At 41.9% G+C, this 23,431-nt stretch overlaps 1 protein-coding gene across 2 annotated transcripts in view; it reads right to left on the bottom strand.

Annotated features, from left to right (window-relative positions):
* GNAQ (G protein subunit alpha q) overlaps positions 1–23,431 on the bottom strand; it is a 317,775-nt gene that overhangs the window by 113,143 nt on the left and 181,201 nt on the right. The window lies entirely within an intron of this gene.

The raw sequence follows: 23,431 nt of genomic DNA, 5'->3' as shown, positions 1-23,431 counted from the left end.
GTGTTAAACATTAAGTTCTATAATTTGTCACTTTGATTAAGAACCCAAATTTCAGGGGCGCCAGGGTGGCTCAGTCGGTTGAGCATCCAACTCTTGATTTTGGCTCAGTTCATGATCTCGCGGTTGTAGGGTCAAGCTGCGCGCTAAGCACAGAGCCTGTTTGGGATTCTCCCTCTCTCTCTCTCGACCCTTCCCCCACTCATGGTCTCTCTGTCTCTCTCAAAAAGAAATAAATAAACTAAAAAAACCACAAATTTCAGGAAGATTATGGATAAGAATTGTAAAAAGGTACTCGGACAAGTAGTGAGAAACTGGTCATCTTCCAGTGGGAAATAATGCTAGAGTTCACAGCCTACGCACTGACACTTTCAACTATGAAAAGGGCTACTGAAAGTAATGCTATATAGCTTTCAAATATTTTTTTATTGACCAACAAATCAGTTTGACTAACATTAGTATTATCAAAATGTTTTCAAATATAAAATTCTTTCTAAAAAATAAAACTTTCAAGTTTCCATGTAGATTAAAGTAAAAAAAAAGTGAGAAGGAATTTTCTTGGTACATTCATGTATTTCAGTCATGTTCTTGGCCATATTTGTTCTGACATCATGTCCCTGACATTTTTTCAGAAGATTATATTTTTTCAATATGGATATATTATATAATAAGCTATTTCATATCATTACCCACAATATTTTCCAAAATCGCACTAGCTGTTTCAGGTTAATAAATTTGAAATTGTTAACATTTTCAACGGGTCCTTCTCTAGGGACCGTTTTTTATTTTGGAAATATTCTCTTTTTGCGGGGCTGAAATATCTGGTAAGCCCGGAACAAATTCTGCTACATGGAAGGTCCTGTTAACTCTTTTATTTTTCAACTCGAAATACATAAGTATTTCAGTTCCAATATTTCCATAGAGCTATCTTTTTGTATTAGTGTAGAATATTATCCTATCACAAATACTTTGGGAGACAAAAGTCATTCTTAATAGATTATCACAACTTGTTTGGACATAATTGACTTATTTGTGAGTCATAACTAATTCCAAACACATTCTGCTCCGTAGGCTTCTTAATTTAATAAATGTTTTACCATGATACTGTGCTCCATCAAGACCTATATTCATCTCCTTATCACTAAATACTTTTACTTTCAACAATTTTTAAAGAGGCAAAAGCATTCACGATATTATCCCAAATAATGCCAAGATATTTCACTTTATCAGAATGAATGTTCAAAAACTTCACGTTGCCTCCCTGAATTAAAGGGAGAAAAAAAAATCAAACCATTAATTATTTGCAAAGATTTTTTTCTGCTGAGTTTCACAGAATAGTTCCTTTTTTCAATTTTTTTGTACATCCATAAGAAAACTTGGAATAAAAAAATGAGCTAAATTAACATGGATCACTTGATCTAAGTGAAAAGTCATGTTTCCCAGAGTAACATAAAAATGCATTTTCTGCAGCTGCCCATGCTAAAATGTCATTTTGGGTGCAATACTTTGAAAATAACAGCTGATTTTAGAAGTAGATGTTGATACTTTTTCAGCAGAAACGTGTGTTTTGAATTTTGTGTGGTTGATGACATCATGATGGCCACCATGGTAGATGCTAAATACGGATAAACAATTTTGTACAAGTTACAAATTATTGTTAACCCTCTTGAGAAACAAAAATTCAGTATTTAATTTTGTGTTAAACATACACTTTCGGTTTTTTTTAAGATTACGGCCAAAAAGATTTATTCTAAAAATAAAAGGATTATCCAAAAATAAAACTAAGAGTAACAGATTTACACCAAACTATAAATGAGAAAGAAAAAAACAAACAAACATTGAAGCAAAAGCTTTCAGACCACCATGGCAAGAATGCTTGGCCTTAACTTTCCACATAGTTCAATTATATGGAATATAATTTCCCAATGACCCTGCTCACTGGAGGTCTGGTGTCCTCATGGCAGATAGACCAGTACACGGCATGATTAGCTAATAACAACCAACAGATGGTAAAGGCAACAGCACCCTCCAGACTGGAAGGAGTTGGCTGTCCCCACTCATTCTTGTCCAAGCTTACTCCATATTAGCGCCGAGTGCCCACAGGCTGTCTTTGAAAGGGAGATGCAGTTACATTGCATCTGGAAGGATTTGGAACAAAGTTGGAACATCTTTCGGATTTAACCAAGTGTTAAAGTGAGAAATCTGTTCAACTGCATGAACAGAATCTGGAAATACAAAATGAAAATCTATCAAATCCATCCTGGTTTATTTTAATAATAAGAATGCTTACTTAAAAATCCTAAACTGCAGGGATGCTGGGCCAACAGGTGTAACCTGCAAGTATCTCAAGCAAACCAGGACTCTGGATCAGGCTATGCATGGAGAAGACGGAGGCCAGGGGAGTCAAGAAGATGAGAGGTAAGCTGATGGAATGCAGACGTACTTGTCTAGCACAATTTTTGTAAAGGGCTCAACATCTAAAATTGAGAAGCTTCCATTAAACAAACAAACAAACGGATTTCCTACTTCTCTTGATAAACTGGAAGAGACTGAACGACACTGAGCCCATCTTCCAAGAGGACAAGAAGCTATAAACAGGTAGGCTACCATCTACTACTCACTACTGCCAACGATAATAGGAGAGCGCATAATTCTTCAGAAGAGTGAAGAATAGTTTATGTCCGATAATGCTGAAGTTAATTATGTTGTGACAAAGAACAGACCTGGCTGTCTTCACATTACCTGTGTGACCCTGAAGTCATCTGACTTCGGTCCCATCCCCTTACCCCCTGTAGAAACTGTGTGATGCTTCTTCTGCATATGATCAGGAGGCTTGTGCATTCTGCATAAGAGGAAACAAGAATTACACTGAATCCAACTCCCACCAGTGGGCATTTACCCAGAGTCCTCATCAGGACCCATTAAAAATGTTGTGCACCTGGGCTCTTTCCGTGTTTCCTCTTACCCGCCCCTTAATTTATTTCCTAGAGCTGAACTTGGAATGCTCTTGTTCTGAGTTCCAATCCACCCAGGTCTAACGGAGGGGACCAGGGCATGTGTTAGGAAAGGAATGGTAGTACAAGGTTTGGGTTATTAGGGCAGTCATGACCATCTCAAGGTATAATGTGCAGTGGCCAAGAGCCTGTGGCTTTGGGGGCAAACACTGAGCTTCTCCCCTGTTCCCAGTGACTTGCTTTCGGGCCTGTCCAAGGCTCAATTTCCTTAGCCCTAAAGTGAGGATGTCATAACGTCATCACGATGCTGTCATAAGCTTAAGTGTAATACTCTTCATAAAACAGCAAAGTAACACGCACACACTAATGGTTCAGGAAACAGAAGCAACCTTTAGTTTGTACTTCCGGTACAATCCAAGGGGAATGATGGCACCGTATCCTCAGTCCTTTTTTTTTGCACTCAGTGAAGTCTTTAGGAGGTTTCAAAATTTAGGAATCTGCTCCAAAAATTCAAAATAGCTTCTATGGTTCCTACCAACATGCTATATAGCACTGTCAGCTTTAAATCTTAAGGACGTGCTGTTTTGTACTCTCACTTAAATAATGGATTATATACAATAACTATAGTGACCACTGGTGATTATTATACAGTTACAATTTTTTTCCAACTAAAGCATGTTGCCTTTAGTTAACATAAACAATTTGTTTTTAGTATGAGCCTAAAACTCATACTGCATTCACCTCAGTGTGAGTTTTCAAAACAAGCAAAGACCACAACCTGACAAAAAAACCTTTTCGAAGACAGACACCCAAACAGACGCGCATGAAGACTTTACCAAATACGATATATCCAGATGCACTCTTCCCATTAAATTCTTGTAAGCTTCCCATGAAAAGCTAAAGTGGTCCGTGATGTAGCACGGGTCATTAAATAGAACCAAATCAAATCCATCTATCTTAATGTAACTCAAAAGGTCTCTACGATTTGCATTGCTTTCTCAGGAAGATAAAAATGCATATTGCTTCTCTTATGTGTTCTTAGCTATATGTCTAGTTTTGAAAAGCTCTCATGTAATTTCTAAGTTTAGGACCTACTTCCTCTTTTACTGTGCCGTCTGAGCTAGCGTCCGTCTCTGGTAACGTTTGGATCCTCACTCCAAAGAACCTATTTAGACGGACTCTCACAAGGAAGATAACCTTCCCCGAACCTCTTCTGTCCTTGTGGAGGGTAGAAGATGACCACCCTCCTCCAGTCTACAGCCTCTGGGGCTCCACCCACGTAGATTTTAAGTATTTTAAAATCCCCTTTACTTGGTGGTAGGAACAAGCAACCTTTCTAGAGTTTCAACATCTTTGGTTAAAAAAGTCTCTTGCTAGGAAAAGGAGTTCAAGGAAGAGGTTCACTTCTTTTAGCCTAAGGCAGAAGACGGCTGGGAGAGAAAACAAAAAGGAGGAGCAGTAAAAGGGGTTGGCATGGCGAAAGAAGTTTAAACAGTGGTGCACATACAGACAGACTCATTTATCAATCAATCAAAATCATTTATCTGGGTTAATGATCAGGTAATTGATCTTTTTATTTTCCACTCATTACTATCAGATTTAAGAAGGACAGATGAGATTATACAGAAATTAAAAAAAAATTGGGTGTGAAGGGGAAACTTCAAGCAATATATTCAACATTTCAAAGAGAAACATCCTGAAGTGTACAGCCAGTGAATGTAGTGCTGGAGTCTTGATGTTTAGGAGGAAATCATTAGTCACCCCTAGCAGCAGCCCTTAAGTAAAAAGCTAACGTACAGATCTGGTGAAGAAAGGATATGTTGTGGGGTCTCAGTCTTCCACAAGCCCTATTCGTCTTCTCATTTAAGCCTTTCCTAACGATTATCTTCTCGGGGCATTTACAGATTTCATAAAACATTCATGGGACACCAAGCTCTCTACCTGCCTGGCACTTCTTTTGAACGGTTCCACGTTTGTGCACACAGAATTTCCAGAAATGCTGCAAAGGACTTTAGGACAGGAACTGTCTACTATTTCCCACATTCTAGCATGATCCTAGGGCCAGTCAGTATGTATTCCGCCAGTGGAACGGCACTGTCTTCATTCTGATATATCTGTCCAGAAATACAATCTGATAAGACTGAGGATAAGAAGAAATAATGACCAGTACTGGACAGAGAAAGCAGTCCTGCCCAGGACATTGGGAGGTCTGGCTGGGCCTCTGGTATGATCTTGGACTCTTAGCCTGTACAGAAGTGTTGACTTCTGTAACTAAGCTCTTGGATTCGAGAATGGTAGAGATGCCTTGCTCTTATGATTACACATTCAGACCTAAGCTGGGTGAAATTAAAATATTTACCCAGTGGTATGGCCTGGGTCACTGGTCAAACAGAAAAGAGCTGGACTCTGAACTTCCCTTGGCATGTCTCATAACATCCTTTTGGCTGATGGACCACAAAGGGGCCAAAAGTGTCCCAGAGTAGGACCAGGGCTGCTGGGGTCACTCAGAGAACTCAGGGCAGCAGCTATAACATAATTTAAAAGATTTTAACACTGGTACAATGTTAGCAATGGGTAAGGGCTGAATACCAGCTCAGCCTATAAGAGCTTTGAGTCGTAAATATATTAATTTTACTCCAAAAGTTATTCTCATCTGATAGTGCAGGATGGCTTACAGAACTGACAAAAAAGACACAAACACAGAAATTACCACCAATTCTATCAGTAACGTATTTTTTTTATTCCACTCCCGCCCATACTTCCAACTCAACCTTTTTTGAAGTAACTATTCTATGTAACTCCTGGCTTCTCCACAATAACATTAGTTCATTTTGCAGTGAAGGGTCAAACCATATTACATTCCTTGCTTTGTTCAATAAATAAAGCATAAAGGCCAAGAACAGACCTGACTACGGCCTTGGTTTTACGGGATTAGGAAAGTGCTCTTTTTTGTTCACAGTAAAATTCCCTGTGACATGCGCAGCAATGACACTCCCATCGAGAAGCTTGCGGCCCCTCTGGACTCAGATGCAGCTTGTGGCATGCCAGCAGCCTCTAGAGCCCAGGAGGATGAAAAAGAGACCGGTGGGGAGGGCTGACATAATCCTTCTACTTAACACTTGGCTGAACATTAGAATCACCTGTGGAGCTTAAAAAAACTCTCAAGTCTACGTCCCACCCTTGGAGATTCTGATTTAATTGGCCTGGGACGTGGCCAAGGTTTTTAAATTCTCCGTACGTTGTTGAATGCATAGCCAGAGTTGAGAATGGTGGAAATGATGCTCTCCAAGGTAGGGGCACATAACCATCCATGGAGGGGGGCAGAAAGGAACTTTGAAAGCTCATGTGTTACATCTTAAAAAAAAAAAAAGAGAGAGAGAGAGACTTTTACTGTATTTAATGTATGGAATAACAATGGCACCTGCACCTATCAGATAGATAGCCACATGTGGTGACCAGGAGTCCTGAGGGGCCCCCACTCTGTTAGGTGTTGCAAAATATCTCCATTAATGTGTCTCCAGATAGGTAACTTACAGATTCTATTACCTTAAAGATTAGAATCCTGACAACACTTTATAATGAGACGGGGGATAATCAGAAACATTTTGAGCCACGAGAGGTTTCCTAATTATGTGATGGCAAACTACTTAGAAAATTGTCAAACTTAAAGATGAGCTGCACATTTTTCTTTTACAGAATGACAAGCGTTCCAAATACGCTGACCTTTCTTTTGTCAGGACCAGGGGCTGAAGCAGCAGCCTATTTGGCTGACACTTTTATAAAAATAAATATATTTAATCTCTCTCTTCAAGGCCAAAGAGCATTTTAACAACGAATGAGAGAGAAATTGCCAGGAAATGTGTGCTGTGGGAAGTGCATTTCGAAAATGGGTATTTGGAAATGTTTTCATCGTGATGGGATTGTGCTGTCAGCACCAATGTAAGATGTGACACTAGAAAAAGACCGTTATGTATAAGCTTGAAAAGTTGGGAAAAAATATATCAGAGATAAGAGTTTAGGTGAGGTTCTGAACTCATTTGCTAAAAATGAATCATGTAAACTTAACACCTTTGGATTAGTTTGAAAGAACAGCTGACTGATACCAGCAAAGATGGAAATTTACTAGCAAAGTTTCAATAAGAAACTTCTGTATAGGTGGTCTGTGGGATCGAAATGAGCATGATGATTTAGCAGATACAACCAATGACACAGTTCCATTTACAGCCACATAGCTCGTGTGAGATATTAAAATTAAGTAATGAATGAAACTGTATCTAGAACCAGACTACCCAATCACTGTCACACAGAACCAATCAAATTTAAAAAAATCATTAAATGTTTTATATCACAGAGGATTCAACAATTTTATCAAGTATAATGTCATGCAAAGTAAAATAATTTTTATCGATGGGGAGCATGAACAAGAAAGTCTGGACCATACTCTTGTCTGACAGACTACCCCGTGCATTCAATTGGCCATTCCAAAATCAGAGATGTGTAGTGAGGGGAGAAGAAGCTTGCCCTGCACACCGTGGTTATCGTGGGTTGGTCATGTGCAAGACAAAAGTGAGGGAAAAGATGAGGAATTCTGTCCCTCAAGAGTGAGCTGTGAAGAAACTTCTGGAACTCTGCTAGAGATTGGTTTGGAGCCCAAGTAGGCAAGTGCGTATTTCACCAGTTCAGGGAACCTGGGGAGCTTCATATTTTTATTGCCCCAATGTCTCATATGATAATTTTATATGGGGATGCTTAAGAGATGCTGTGAACAAAAGCCAATTATTTTTTGGTTAAAAAACTGTAACTGGTCTGCAGTTTATCAGTAAGATCTGCTTCCACTAAGGCAACATAAAATCATTATAATTGATAATGTGTTCTGATATCTACAATGGTCAGCCAGTGGGAAGTGGAAAAATTATTAATTAGGATCAGTGAATTATAAAAAGCCTCTGCTAAATATAGTGCAGTGGAAAACTACGAGACCGTGTTCTAAGCCCAGAAGACACCCACTTTCAATGTGTTAGAATCCTGTTTGACACTCCATGTATTAATATTTGGTTTAGTTGGTAGAATCACTAAATATCCTGATCTTAATATTATGGTGACAGTAAAAATGCTCAGGTGATGTAAGGGAAACTGGTATATAGAAAGCATATCATATACGATCCTAGAAACATTGTCTATGCTTTTGTGAAATCTTACTCTTAAAAGCTAATCTTTAAAGAATGGATTAGCTATTGGCGATCCTTCTTCATAAACATTTTGATGTATTCATGTACCTCCCCTTTGGTTTCCTCACAGCCTCAGGGTCTCATGTGACCTAAACTACTTGTATGCAACCGCTCTCACTCACTCGCCTCTCAGAATGCATTAACTCGCAGAAGAATCTTCCCCTGGCTCAGGATCACGTGCTTCTCTCACCTGAGGTGCCCCCGCCCTGGCTAACTGAGGATACAGCACATGTAGGTCAAAGACATCCTTTGCAGAGATTTAAACCCATCCCACCGCCCCGCCCCCCCCCCCCCCACAGGCAGCATTTAGACCACTTCCCCCCACCCCTTCCACTGATTATTTTTCAATATGGGATACAAAACCTTGAATTGCAGTAAGACAAAATCAATCCCCTGCTTCTTAATGTTCTCCACACAGTGCCCGTCACATACAACCGTTCTACTCATTTTATTGAAGTGTCTTTTGTGCCCTGCTTGTTAGTTCGTAACGGAGAGGACTATAAAAGGAATGAAGTAAATCCAGGCTAGGCTTCACCGACCAAAACGTCTCTCCTTAAACTCAGGTGTCCAAGGCTCACTTGTTCCCAAGTTATTTGTTTTGAACGTTATGATAGAGACTAGCTATCCAGCTCTGCAGAGCCATCCATGCCTCCCTTGGGTGCTGCACAAGGGGTGCAAAGAAACGCATATGGCTCACCTGGAAGAGGATTCAGCAGGTGGCACCTGGAATCCGAGGCTAAGGTAACAAAATATGCTCTCTGGGTAGGTGAGAAACCACAATATCCACAAAGTTAATACTGAAATACGTATTTAGAAAAGCACCAAGGAAATCCCTGGAAACATAATCCTGGGAGTACTCCAGTCTGTGATAAAGGGTATCACGTTTCCCCCTCCTTATTCAGGTTAACAGAAATCCTATTTCCCAGTCTTTCTCTACTATTTTTCCTCCCATTTAATTCCTCCCACCATTCCTATGGTATGATGTATGAATTACTCTGTTTAAAATCTAATTACCTACTCTGTGCACAGCACTGTGACAGGCGCTTTAGGAGACACATAGAGGCTAATGGTTACAGAGATCATTATGAAGACAAGTAAGAAAAGGTAAGAACCTGGGGGCCGAGAAGGGGGACCAAGAAGGGTTCAGTGAAAGGCATCTCCCAAATGAACATGCCGGGAATACATGCAGATCCTCTGGAGCTGTTCAGCATGTCCATCCCCACACTGAAGTCTGTGACGCACCAGGAAAGGAAGCTGAGTGAGCACGGTCACCTTGGACAGTTGGTCAGGTTATTCACTGCACAAGACCCTAAGCCGAGGGAGCAGTGGGAACCAAAAGCCCGCCCACATGCTACTGGCCAGGCACAATGTCCCCTCATAGGAAGGCTTCCTGCTCAGATAGCACACGCCTGCAGGAAAGGCACTAACTGTACCAGCCCACAGATATTTCTCTTTGCTTCTGAGTAGCGTTTACAGCACAATTTAGCTACATGATTTAACAGCTAATTATATACGGTCTCGTGCCATTCTTGCTTTATTTTATATTTTAAATATCATCGCCCTAGCTAGACTTTCCCTGAGGAGTAGCAGTATGTCTCTCCCTTGGGCGGTTCAATTCCCTAACGGGCCTTCCTTAGTTGGATGGAAATGTCTGTGTTTCACATGCCCAACTGGATCAGAAGTACAAAGTAAACAGCTAGTGCAGTGGTACCCAGCCACTTCAGGTTGACAACTCCCCAGGCCATGTGGTTAAAAACTGCTCATGGCTTTCTAGGGTTTTCTGGTTCGTACCTCTGGGCTTGGCCATGAACAGACATGAAACCATTCCTGAAAAGACAAATGTATATCCTGGGCTTCAAGATTAGTGTCCACTTCCTCAGATGCTCCTGAAGAAAAACTGGAAATTGAGAAGTGTTTGTGAGAATGTCTTTCATGGGACATTAGCAATGGTTCTGGACAGCAGGAATCCCAAGGAAGCTCCACTTCCTCTTTAGGCAGCGAGTCTGGTCAGACCTATTTTTAATCCTGCATTTTATTGCTAAGCAGGCAATTTGCTCAATAAGGCAAATCGCAAACTTTTTATGTAAATCCTACAGTTGCCACTCCTTCTTTTATAGAAATAGGCTCTACGCAAGGAGAAGCTGATCCAATAGTTAAAGTATGAAAGACTTGGCTGTTCTAGAAAAAATATTTTCTTCCAACATCTAGGCAAAGACGGTTTCCAAAATTCCTAGAGTCAGAGAAAATTAAAACCACATGGCCAATGGCGTTGAATATCGTGGTGTTTCTTTTCACATAGGGAAAAAGATTTTAAACTATGCAATAATACATTTAGAACTTAGGTACTGGGTATCAGTGAGGTATCAGTGAGTATTAACTGTTTTGAAAGTGAGCGTCAGGATTCATCAGTAATACTACTACTCGCACGAGGCTGACTTAGTGTCACCCAGTAACTACAGTTATTGTACTCTTCAGCGGCTGAACTAGCGAGAGCAGTTTGAGATTTTCGTCTTTGTCCTTCGATGCAGAGCAGAGCTTGGTTACAGTATTTCCCACTTTTTCATCTTTGCGCCCCCGTAGTTTACAACCATTTCGGGACACCCTGGCCATTGAGATGTTATGACATACCTTATGAACTGCTAAATAAAAGTGGGATGTGGCTTTTTTATCCATTTGTTTAAGGTTTGTGATTTTTAGCAGAAATGATTTTATACCTTTAGGCCAAATACAGTTAAGATCCCAGAGCTTGGAGGATTTGGGGCAAAGAATTTTCTAAATTAAGAACTGTCCTTTCAAATACACTGTGACTCCACCCCATTTTTTTTTTTTTTTAACAGAACACTGTGGAGATCTACATTGTTAGCCGAATCTAATGCACCACATTCTGCAACCCCGGTTGATTTTAGGAAGAATTGCAAGCCTTCCTTTGAGAACAAAGCCTGGCCCGAATTTGTTTAAAATGTCCTGAAGCAACTGGATTCCTGGCAGTGATGCCGGCAGGACAAGGAAACTTCTGCAGGTCTTGGAAAGGTAGTGACTTTTGAGATTTGGTACTAGGAACAGGGTTGCAATGGCCAAGAATTTATGCCCAATCTCCAATCTGCTTTTTTTTTTTTTTTTAATCAAGTAGGGGGATGGGAATAATGAAGGTCTATTTTCAGGTCCTTGAATCGAGGTTTTTTTGTTTTTTTTTAACATTTCTTTCTTTTTGAGAGAGACAGCATGAGCAGAGGAGGGGCAGAGAGAGAGGGAGACAATCTGAAACAGGCTCCATGCAGTCAGCACAGAGCCCCACATGGGGCTCAAACCCACAAACCGTGAGATCATGACCTGAGCTGACGTTGGATGCTTAACTGACTCAGCCACCCAGGTGCCCCTTGAATGGGCTTTAACAGACCTAGACAGGCAAGTTCTGTCATGGTATTGCTTATTTGAGTACCAAGATAACACATTATTCGGTGATGTAATTCTTTCTCAGTCGTTAAGATTAAACTCCACTAAAAACAAAAATAAACAACATATTTACATACTCCTTACTAACTCTTCAGACTAGAAGCGACGAGTGAGGAAATAAAATCTAATGCTTTAAACTGTAATGATTTACAATACTGGTATAGGACATTCTGAACTAAAGTAGAGAAAAATTTTATGTAGTCTAAAATTACATAAAACCACATAAAGAATGGAAAAATGGCTATCTCTGAGCACTTATCGTGCTAGGGAGGCACAGTTCTCCACGGTTTATACAGAGTATGCATTTAATCTTTACAACCACAGAAGGTAGGTACTATTCTTAGCCACATTTATTGGGAGGTGTTGAGGGGAATGGTCATTAACTTGCCCAAAGTCACTCAAGCTTATAAATGGCAAAGTTAAGATTCAACCCAGTAAGGCTGGCTCCAGAATGGCTGTGTCCTAATGATAGATACACTAATAATGGAAACATGAGTGAAAGTTACTTGTCTATATAATTTAGATAAAGAAGCTGAAGATAGTAATTCTAGGTTACTGGTAGAGTGGGAATGTTCCAAAAGTGACTGCAAAATAGGCTTCCTGATAACATGATTTTAAGGTATTAAGAAATAAAAGAGGGGCACCTCGGTGGCTCAGTTAAGTGCCCGACTTTGGTTCAGGTCATGATCTCACGGTTCCTGGGATCCTGGGTTCGAGACCCACATCGGGCTCTCTGCACACACAGCCTGATTCGGATCCTCTGTCTCTCTGTCTCCCTGTCTCCCCTTCTCTCAAAAAATAAACACTAAAAAAAATTAAAAAATAATAAAATGAAATAAAGGAAAAAACACCCTGAGATCTGAATATTCAGTATCGTAAACTCACGGCCCACCCAAACAAATAACCAACCTAAGCAGCTACGTTTGAAGAACTGTGATTGAAGATGAGGGATTGGATGGAACCTTACTCCATCAGGTAGAGTAAGAATTAGGCGTGCAAATCTCCTCCTATATTTTCCCTTTAGTTAGCCTCATTTTACGACCCCCATGACTGATCAGAGGTCCCCTGGAGCTGTCAAAGCTGACTCCAAGAAAATCCAATGCCTTTTCAGATGTTCCATGACTAAGCTACTTTGTTAAATTCTTGAAATTAGAGGGGATAAGAAAGTAGCAGGACTCTTTTTTTTTTTTTTTAACAGTGAGCTTCCGTGTCTAAAAACATGGATATGCTCAGATAGGTTCCTTAGAGCAGCCACCACTGTTTAGGCAATGTTGGTCTGTTTGAAATAATCAGTTCTATTTCTTCTTTTAAATTGTACGCCAAACCTGTAGACAGGTTTGAACCTCAAGCCAGGTTCAAGGGGGCAAAGTCTTTTTGTTCTTAGTCTTCTCCATAATAATCAGCAATGCCAGAAAGTACTAGAGTGGTGTCTCTAAAGTAAGGCAAGAACTCAACAAAGCTTCTCAACACACCAGACGGCAGGGAATACTAGGGAATACAGTACTCATCGACCAATCTTGAAATAACAAAACCAATGAACTCTAAGAGGTTTAAATTCAGTCAACTTGAGGAAAGAACTAGCAGGAAACCCTGTATCTATTAAGCCGACAACTAAAAATGAATTGTGAACTTGATGTTTACAGAACAGAGTATGAACAGTATTCACCTTGACAATGTAAAAATAATGCTAAACTATCACCTATTGAAAGGCAGGTGAAGAAGTAGCAGATAAATGTTTTCTGTAATCCCCATTTTTTGTGAGTTTATTTTATTTTATTTTTTAAATAACCTTTACATCCAATGTGGGGCCTGAATTCATGACTGTGAGGTCGAGAGTCGCATGCCCTACTGAGTCAGCTGGGCACCTCATTTTCTAATTCCTAAATCTTTCATGGCAGTGAGTACACAGATGAGGCCTACCTTAAGTGGCCAGTTCTTAAAACTCGAATGCTTTCGAAATTATGTTTCCTTTGATCTTCTACTTTTAGTTGTAGGAGGAACTATCAGCAACTAATTTCCTGGGGCTTGGGGCACCTGGGTGGCTCAATCAGTTAAGCGTCCAACTCTTGATTTCAGCTCAGGTCATGATCTCATAGTCGTGAGATTGAGCCCCAGGTCAGGCTCTGTGCTGATAGCGTGGAGCCTGCTTGGGATTCTCTCTCTCCTCTGCCCCTCGCCTGCTCTTGTTTTCATTCTCTCCCAAAATAAACAAACATTTAAAAAAAATAATTAATGTCCTTAGTGAAGAAATAGGATCTGAAATTCAGTTACTTCTTTTCAGTGTCTTAAAGTCTTTCTACTAGTTCTTAGTTCAAGTAAAATTAAGTTAAATAATCATATATATATATGTATATATATATATAATATTTGTATATAAGAACATAGTAAGTTCATCAGTGTTTCTCCATATCCACTGGGCATGGTGTTCACCAGATGCTGACAACAGCTGTTTCTCAGGGGTGGGATACTGAGGGACTTTTTGAAGTTGTTTCTTCATAACAACCGACTTGAAAGGCAGTGTATCACTTTTTCAAAAAACAAATAATATTGTCATTATAAAAGAAGAAGCATCAAAATGATTTCAAATCCACTAATTGGCATGAAACAATGCTAAAAATATATACTGGCATCAAAAGGAAGACTGGAAAATAGTAAAATGCCATTTTTATTTTTTTTTAATCTTTATATATAAAATAAATCTCCAGAAGAAATACAACATATTAGAGGATGATTATACCCAGTGTAATCCCGAGTTTAATTTTTAAATTGATGTTTAGCAGTATTTTCTGATTTGTCTTCAAAGAACAGCTTTGCTTATGTATATTTAATATAAATAAATGTACACATTCAAAATAAAACCCTGACAATTTTTACTGGGGCACAGCTGAGATTTTTAATGGAAATGCTGAAGAGAAGATTTCTGGACAACATTTGTGACGCTAATGAGAAGAAAAAAAAAAACCTATTGTGAACAAAAGCTTTCCTGAGAGCTCTTTTTAAGAGATGTAGGCTGAACTTCCACGGCCCCTTCTTTACAACCGTCTTTGGGGTTCATACTGGCTGGGTTGGAAACTGCCCCTTTTCCTTCCCTTGTTGCTCTAAAACTTCCACTTGTGGTTCTCAGGCTCTTCTTACACCGTCCCTCCCCAGGCCTCCTGATGGACAGCACTCTGTTATTAACAGGTGAATACTCAAAGTTCTTTCTGGACCCTGGGTGAACCCAATCTAGAAGTCTGACCTGATTGATCAAGACCGTAAGACCTCAAGAGCCTCAATTTTTACAGTAAAATGAGAAGGTCATTCAGACATTGATTTACTTCAGGCAATCCCCTTTTGGGATTAAAATAATTAAAGACGGATTAATAGGGGGCAACAGGGTAGCTCAGTCGGTTAAGCGTCTGAGTCTCGATCTCAGCTTGATTTGTACTCACAGTTGTGAGTTCGAGCCCCACACTGGGCTCCACACTGGGCGTGAAGCCTACTTAAAAAAAAATAAAGCAAGAAAGAAGGATTAATAGGATAATTTCTGAATGGATGAAATCTGCCCTTTGTAAATCATCACACCTCAACTTTAACCATAAGGACTAGGAGTTACAAGGTATCCAGAGTCCTGACAGAGCATACTGAAGAAAGAATGAAGAATCTGACAGTTGTAAATTATAGCCTTCACATGAGGCAGGCCAAACTCTTGGTTAGGACTTCTCATTGGATTTTATTTGAAATACAGGTTTCCCGAAAAAGGTCATGTCACACTTTCCAGCACGTGCTGCCATATAGTTGTAGAAATCATCCTGGGACCACCGGGGGCCTTCCGCGCTGAAATATCATCTGAGCCCCAACCTCGACGAAGCTCCCTGGACTGAAGAGAACGAGGAGGGTGGGGAGGTATCATTTTGGTGGCAAGAGCTGCCTCTACTCCACTTGGAAGAAACATCTGATTAAGATTTAGGTATGGTATAGTTCTCTTATTTAAAACAATGACCTCCCTCCATGCCACGCAGTGGGTTAAAAACCTGAACCGTATCCTCCCCTTTGTGATAAGGTACGAGCGCTAACAAATACACAAGAACTATGTATTTAATTAGAACACGAACCAAAAGATGCCTTCTCTGATACATTAGCATCCCTGTGCTCAGCTCATGATGACAGAGAACTTCGTTTTTTAGCACTGCTGGGATCTCTGAGAGGGCCAAATTCAACTTTTGACTGTCTGTTTTATTTTCTTCACCAGTGACTGGAGAGTATAACCTTTCCAAATGACTCAGTGATTCATCTTCAATTCATTTTTCCTGTCTGGGAACCTGGAAGTTTTTCTCGGCAAATGCTCAAGAAGCACATGTTTCATTTTTTAAAGAAAATGTTACAGTTCTTCCTCTGCCGTTTTGGATGCATGGTACACTCAGTAAACAGTTGACTGAATAATGATTTGGAAAAAAACCTCGTCTGCTGAATATGAGAGAACCCATGTACTTCTAAATAGAGCATTTCCTTTCTCCTTTAACAAAGTGAATGGACTGGCATGTACCTAAGTGCAAGTTACCATCTCTGCTCTCCTTCTTGGACTGGCTGCTCGATGCACAGGTGCATGTTCAATCACATTTTATAACATACACGTTATGTAGGTAGAGTCTTATGTCTGCATTGAATATTATATTTATCTTTTCAAGTTTATTTATTCTGAGAGAGACGGAGACAGCATGAGTTGGGGAGAGGCAGAGCAAGAGGAGAGAGAGGCAGAATCTCCAGCAGACTCTGGACCACCGGTGCAGAGCCCGACGTGGGGTTTGAACCCACGAAGCCTTGAGATCGTGACCTGAGCCGACACCAAGACTTGGGGGCTCAAACAACTGAGCCACCCAGGTGCCCCTGAATTGAATTATTTCAAAACAAACAAAAAACGAAGGGGTGAATGATCAGCCTTCCACTGTTAACGTCAGAGTCTAGGTCACGTCAATGTGCCAGTGATGGGGGTGGTGAGAGGGAGATGCTTTGCTCTGGAACCTTCACTTGGCACTGGCAGTTTCTGTATCTCTGACCCTGAGGTCACAATTCAGAGTCTTCCTTTCCCTTCAGGGATCGCACTGGAGAGAGAGAAGGGAACGAGGTAGCAGGCAGGCAAAGCAGGGCAGGTGTGGCTACTTCTCAGCCCTATAGAAGGAGAATCTGCAGCACTCTGGTGATAGGACATGGATGGAAGGAGTTATCATTCCGTCTGCAGTGGCCGCTGAGCTCCATCCTGTTCCGCTTGCACTCCCAGACATGGTATTATGCCTCATGCATTCACGTTTTTTAAAAACTCGGCCTTGGGGCGCCTGGGTGGCTCAGTCGGTTGAGCGTCTGACTCTTCATTTTGGTTCCGGTCATGACCTCAGTTTGTGAGTTCAAGCCACCGCGCCGGGCTCTGTGCTGACAACACGGAGGCTGCTTGGGATTCTGTCTCCCACTCTCTCTGCCCCTCCCCCACGTGCATGCTGTCGCTCTCAAAAATAAATAAGCACTAAAAAAATAAATGAATATTAAAAACTCAGCCTTACCAAAATGGATTGGAGCACAGAAACACACAGACACACACACATACATACACACGCACACATTTCAATATTTTCTGCCCCCGCTATGGGAGTTTATGCTGACCCACAGAAGAAAAAAATCCTTGTACACATAACACATATATTAGAGAACCTTTCTTAACTGCTTTGTGAGGGAATGGCATTAAAAAGAGTCGTTGGAAGCATTTAAATAAAAAACTATCCAGCATCTCACACTGGAGTCAAATTTTGCATTGACATTTCCTACAAGGGTAAATGGGAGGAAAAAAGCCCAAAGCTTTCAGCATATATTTAAAACAGCATGGCCACAGAGAAATGATTGGCAATGGAACAATCATCGTTCTGCAATTTTCACATAATAAATTGGGCAAAATCACTGCAATTTGGTATAAATGTTCCTTGCAGGTAGATTTCTTAGGCAGACATTACGTTTTATTTTAATGTTCTTTTTCCCTCCTTGCCTCTGACTTAGTTGCATTCTAGAATTTTTATTTAAAAGGAATTTATGATAATCATTATTTGTTGTTTGTTTTAGATTTGTCAGGGGTTGCACCCCGCTATTAATAATTAATCAATACATAAAATAAGTGAAACAAACCACATATGAACGATGCCAGCTTTTTAAAAGGCACAGTTTGGCATTGGTAGAAGTCCTCTGACACATGACCTTCATTGCATGAATGAGTGATGAGGCACCACCCTTAACAATCACATTTTACTTTTAAAAAACAAGAAGAAGCTGAGTCAAGGAATTCTCTCCTGTCTTATGGTTGGTTAGTGCCCACTATTGCCCAAAACCATGGCTTGAGTTATGTTATTCAGGAAGCTCTGTGAGATCTATGCAAAATCCTTAAAAATGAGGATTGCCTTTTTACTCATCAGCAGGTGTATAGCTTAGAAATCATTTAATGACTATTTGACCCGGGAGTTTCATTTTCAGTCAGTCAAATCCCCTTACGGGGACTTCTATGCCACAAAAAAATGGTATTAAGTTGAATTCCTTGACTATCTTCCCCCCACAGACAGATGTCCCTGCAATTCAACAAGCAGCTTTAAAACCTCTGCGCCCCGTCCTGGCTTCCCGCAGCTCAAACCTCGACTATACTTAGGGAGGCTGGTAGTATCTTCTGCTGACCTTGAACTAGGACGGGAGCTACAAACCAGACTCTTGTGCTCTCCATGTGGCAAGGAAAGCTGGACTGAAACCACCAAATGACTTCCTTCTTTACGGCCTGATCAATCCTGACAGTACAGTATGAGCACAATGGCACAGACCCAACAAACAACATTCCTCAGCCAAGCAAATGAATCCGCTTTTCATCAAAACCAGTTTAGACATGCTATTGGGTGGAATGTAGGAAGAAGTTCGATGAATATTTGGGGATGGAACACAACCTTGTTCTGAGAAAAGAGATTTTTCTTCATTGTGACTCCTCTTTGCCACGTCCTGGAGCTGTTTTGTTGAAGACTGCCTATAGGGACAGGGAAGTTGAAAGGTGTATGTCATCATGCTTAGGGTGGGCTTTCTCAGGCTGGGGATGCCGAGGCACGGAGATATTTGCCTGGTTCTCCACATGCTGCTGACTCTTAAGGCTTGGGATTCTCTCAGTCTTGGCAGGACAGTCCCTGTGCTGCCTCGGGGACCTGTAGGTGTAAGGCCCAACCAAGGGGAGCTGGCTTTTGTGCTCCTGGGATACTCAGATGAGCACATGCATCTTTTGCAAGGCTCCTACGGGCATGTGCACATTCTGCGAGGCTCCTACAATTCTACATAGAATCTCAATGCTAAGAGAGCCACAGTTAGAGGCACCGCACTGGCCCACGACTCCTATCGTGGCAATGCCTAAAGGACACCAATCTCAGATTCTCAGGACACCTTGTTCTCCAGTGGGTAATGGTGTACACATGGCCCCCTGAAGCCTTTACCTGGCAGAAAACAATGAAAAGTACCAAGGGCTTCGCCTCTAACATAATAATTTCATTCCTGGGCAAGAGGATAAGACCAAGGCAAACTGGCAGAGGTAACGAAGGGGCTCCTCATTTTCTTCCTCAACCACCTCATCCACCCTTCTCCCATGAAAATAAAATCTCGGCCCCCCCCCCCAAATCCATTCAACTGACTGAATGGATGTTTACATTATTCCTTATATTATTTTCCCAGGGACCTATGTGTTGAAGCCAGAAACACGTTAGGAGAATGGATTCTAATTGGAAGATTTCAGGTCTCAGCTGCTAAAGTGTAGGATGAATCCCTAATATTCTGAAAATCACAAATTGTAGGAAGACATTAAAAACGGAAGATGAGGGGCGCCTGGGTGGCTCAGTCGGTGGAGTGTCCGACTTCAGCTCAGGTCATGATCTCGCAGTCTGTGAGTTCGAGCCCCGCGTCGGGCTCTGTGCTGACAGCTCAGAGCCTGGAGCCTGCTTCGGATTCTGTGTCCCCCTCTCTCTCTGCCCCTCCCCCACTCATGCTCTGTCTCTGTCTCGGAAATAAATAAACATTAAAAAAAAAAAAACGGAAGATGAGAGTTTGAATTTCACTATACCACTTGGTCTCTGTGTGTCCTTGGGCAAGCCATGTAACACCTGTGAATCTGCGTATATTTAATATACAAAATAAAATTGGAAATGTTTTTAATACTCTCTTACCTACCTCATCATGAAACTATGGGGATTAAGTGAGACAACTATATATGGAGGAGTTTCTAAACTTAAAGTGTTACTCTAACTTGCAATTATCTTCTAGCATTTCAGGACTGATGGTTGGGAACCATAACTCAAAACCCTAAAGATTTTTAACTAATCCATTTTTGCATTAGTTCTTGGTTCTGCTTCTTGTCAGAAAATCCAAAATGGCATTGCATTTCACTTTTCCCTTGTTAACATCTACCTCTTCCTGTAAGAAGCCAGTGGTGAGTGTCAGAAGCAACTGTAAAATCTAAGTTGAAGTGGGCCTTCCTTTTTTTTTTTTAATTTGAGAGACAGACAGACAGACTGCGAACAGGAGAGAGGGGCAGAGAGAGAGAGAGAGAGAGAGAGAGAGAGAGAATCTTAAGCAGACTCCACACATAGAGCCCAATGCGGGGCTCCATCCCACGACCCTGGGATCATGACCTGAGCCAAAAATCAAGAGTTGGGCTGAATGAGCCACCCAGGCACCCCAGAGCCTTCCTTTTATAAACAAAATCCTCTGCTGGTGAGCTTTGTCGGTGTATTATTTCATTATAAACTTGAGAGGGAATCATGGCAATTCCTTATAATCCACCTGGCATCAGGAAGAGATGGTAAGTACACAGAACACATTAGAAAACCTACTGAGTTTCTTTGTGGACAGGATTGCAAAAAGTAGTTTCATCGGAGCAGGGCTCCTATGTGTCCTCACATGAACCCCCCCCAAAGTTACTAAAGGAAAACGATTCCAAGATCACCACATAATTAGGGCTTATGTCAGTCCTTCCCTCCATTTCTTTATAATCATAAAGATCATCTCCTCATCCAGAAACACTGAAAGAAGCAAATAAGCTTACCACACACAAGTCAGAAGCCATCTGTAGTAGACCAACAGTGAAAGACGTGAGAAGTCACCCTACTTGAAAACGTAGTATCTTATGAGGTCCTAGCACAGGGAGATCTGGGAGCAGAAGGGTCTAGGCTACTGTAGACAAGAAGTTCCTAAAAGAATGTCACCCGCCGTCCACTAGAGAATGAGCTGCTTGTCTGCAGTGTGAGCCACGTTAGAGCAGATCAGAGAAGCATGGCTACGTGAAACTATGGACGGGCAGAGGCAGGAAAGGGGAGGCCCATGCTCCAGCAGAACACTGTGTCGAGAGATGTTACCTTTTAGGAAGTGAGGTACACATCACATGGGCTCAGAGACCAGGAGTTCTTCGGGGAAGCACAGGTCACAAGTGTGCTGCTATGTGTCTATGCTCCGTTGATTTGCATGTTATTACTAAAAACATAATGGAGTACCCCCCAATATTAAAAATTGGCAAATTTCGGGGTGGTCTGACGGGCACAGCCGGTTAAGTGTCCGACTCTTGGTTTCGGTTCAGTTCATGATCTCATGGTTTGTGGGTTCGAGCCCCGTGCTGGGCTCTGTGCTGACAGCTCAGAGCCTGGAGCCTGCCTGGGATTCTCTCTCACCTTCCCTCTCTGCTCCTCCCCAATGTGTACTCTGTCTCTATCAGAATAAATAAACTTTTAAAAACATGGGAAGTTTCACATAAAAATCATAATCACTACCTTGACATGAGAAATCAGGGCCTGCGATCCCGCAAAGAAAGAGCTCCCTCAAGCTGAGGTACTTCCAATGGACGTGGATGTGTGCTCGCCAACCTGCTGCCATACTGTCACCCCCTACCCGGCCTCCGCCAGTACTCCATCCACTTAATTCACCTGCAGATGTGCAGGGATTCGAGTTGTTTTCACCCAGCTGGAATAACAAGGTGGTGGAGAGAGGCAGACCATGACAGACAGAGAGAAAACGGTTGGGAGTGGGGTCCTTGTAGGGGTGCAATGGCTCCAAAGGGCAACCCTGGGTGGACCAAGAAGACCTCTTCCAAAGTATGAGGCAGTCAGAGACCTCGCTTGAAGGGCAAGGTAACATATCTAAGGAGCAGAGAGATGGCTGGATATTTATCATCTTACTACGTTCTCCTTTATATGAGGAGAAATGTGGCAGAGTAGAGCACGTGTCCCTTTTAACCTAAATACGAGGAATAAGGCTCTCTCCTTGGTTAATTCTCCCGTGGACGATGGGATCCTTAGAGCCTAATATAAATAACATTTTTATAATGCTCTAGAGTTATTAGCAAATCCATTTTACATACATTTTCTTTCATATATTCCTCAACCACAATTTTGTGAACTACGCTGGGCAAAGGGTACGAATGCATACTCCAGATGAGGAAACCAAGGCTCAGGAACTTGGCCGGGATGGGATTCGGACACGACTTCTGTTACTACAACCCACGGGCTCACCACTCCTTGGCAATGGCCCGCCCTCTATCGCAGGGAACACTGGGCTACTTCAAGCTGCCTGGGACTGCGGTGGCTCAGACGCCACCAAGGCTGGCTAGGGTTTAGGAGGCTTTTCCCTTACTCGGATCATCTTTCCCTGAATGAATCCATCCCCTAAAGCTCAGACAGCCAGGAGTTAGCTCAGCCTGCAAGGCAGTGGTCAGTCATGTCTAGAAACATCCCTTATTTGTTCATGAAAGTCCTGCAAATATTTTGGCAAATAAATTCAGAAAGCCGGAAACGCTAATTATTAGGCAGAGACAAACCCAGAGTAATAACATCAACAACAAAGTGCCTTTTCAGCGCAGCTATTCAATACGCCTTCCTGTTGCCCGTGCCACGAAAAACACGCCTGGAATGGCCTGGAGGAGATGAAAAAGGAAATGACTCCTTTAAAGACCACGTCCTGTGGGCAGACTGCGGCCCTACCGTTTGCTATAGCAGATATCAGAAAGGAAGGGCGGGCAGCAGAATTTTCAGGGAGGAGGAAAAAAAAATGCTTTTCAAAAACGGAGTTCCTTAAGAAAGTTGTTAGGGTAGGGCACTTAACAACTCTGTAATGGATGAACTTTCTAGTTTCCAGGTTGGGAATGAAGTGAGTGGGAGACAAAGAGTTTGCTCCACTGGTTGCCAACGACTTGTGAACAACTAGCCCTTCGTCAAGTCAGAGGCCCGTCGAGGTCCTTCTTGGTCGTGCATCTGATGCCCTGTGCAAAGGTGCACCCAGCAGGGTCCACCCGGGGCCGGCAAGCCAGTCGGCACTCTGCTCACCAAGCTCTGTGCCTTATTCAGCGAGGAGGAAGCACCTTTTTGCAACTGGATGCCCGGTTTCAGTTGCACGGAGCTATTCCAGGTGCTAGCGGCTGCCCTGTGCCGAGACAAAGGTTTGCCCGGTTCACCTTTGCCCTTCAGATCCACGCCATTTTACACATCAGGCAACGTAGTTATGTTGGATGTCCTGGATTTGAGTACCTGCTGGGTAGAGCCTTACACAAGCTTCTAAGTGATTTGTTGCTTTACTTTCTCCAGTGGGGACAATGAGAACAGCCACGCCTGCCCCTGTCTCCTTATCGCTGCTATGAAGCCCCAGCCAGAATCTCATCATGTTTCTTTCTTCAACGTGTCCAAGAACGTCTTCCCCAGAGCAACCCTTCTGTCAACGTCACAGTCTTCCTCTTCTTTTAGGTTCAAGGTAAAGGAAGGCGTAAAGAATCCAAGTTCAATGATG

This window comes from Prionailurus viverrinus, chromosome D4, assembly GCF_022837055.1.
Source record: "Prionailurus viverrinus isolate Anna chromosome D4, UM_Priviv_1.0, whole genome shotgun sequence".
In the NCBI taxonomy this organism is placed as follows: domain Eukaryota; kingdom Metazoa; phylum Chordata; class Mammalia; order Carnivora; family Felidae; genus Prionailurus; species Prionailurus viverrinus.
The sequence above is the reverse complement of the archived record's forward strand: the minus strand, read 5'-3'. Positions and strand labels throughout refer to the sequence as shown.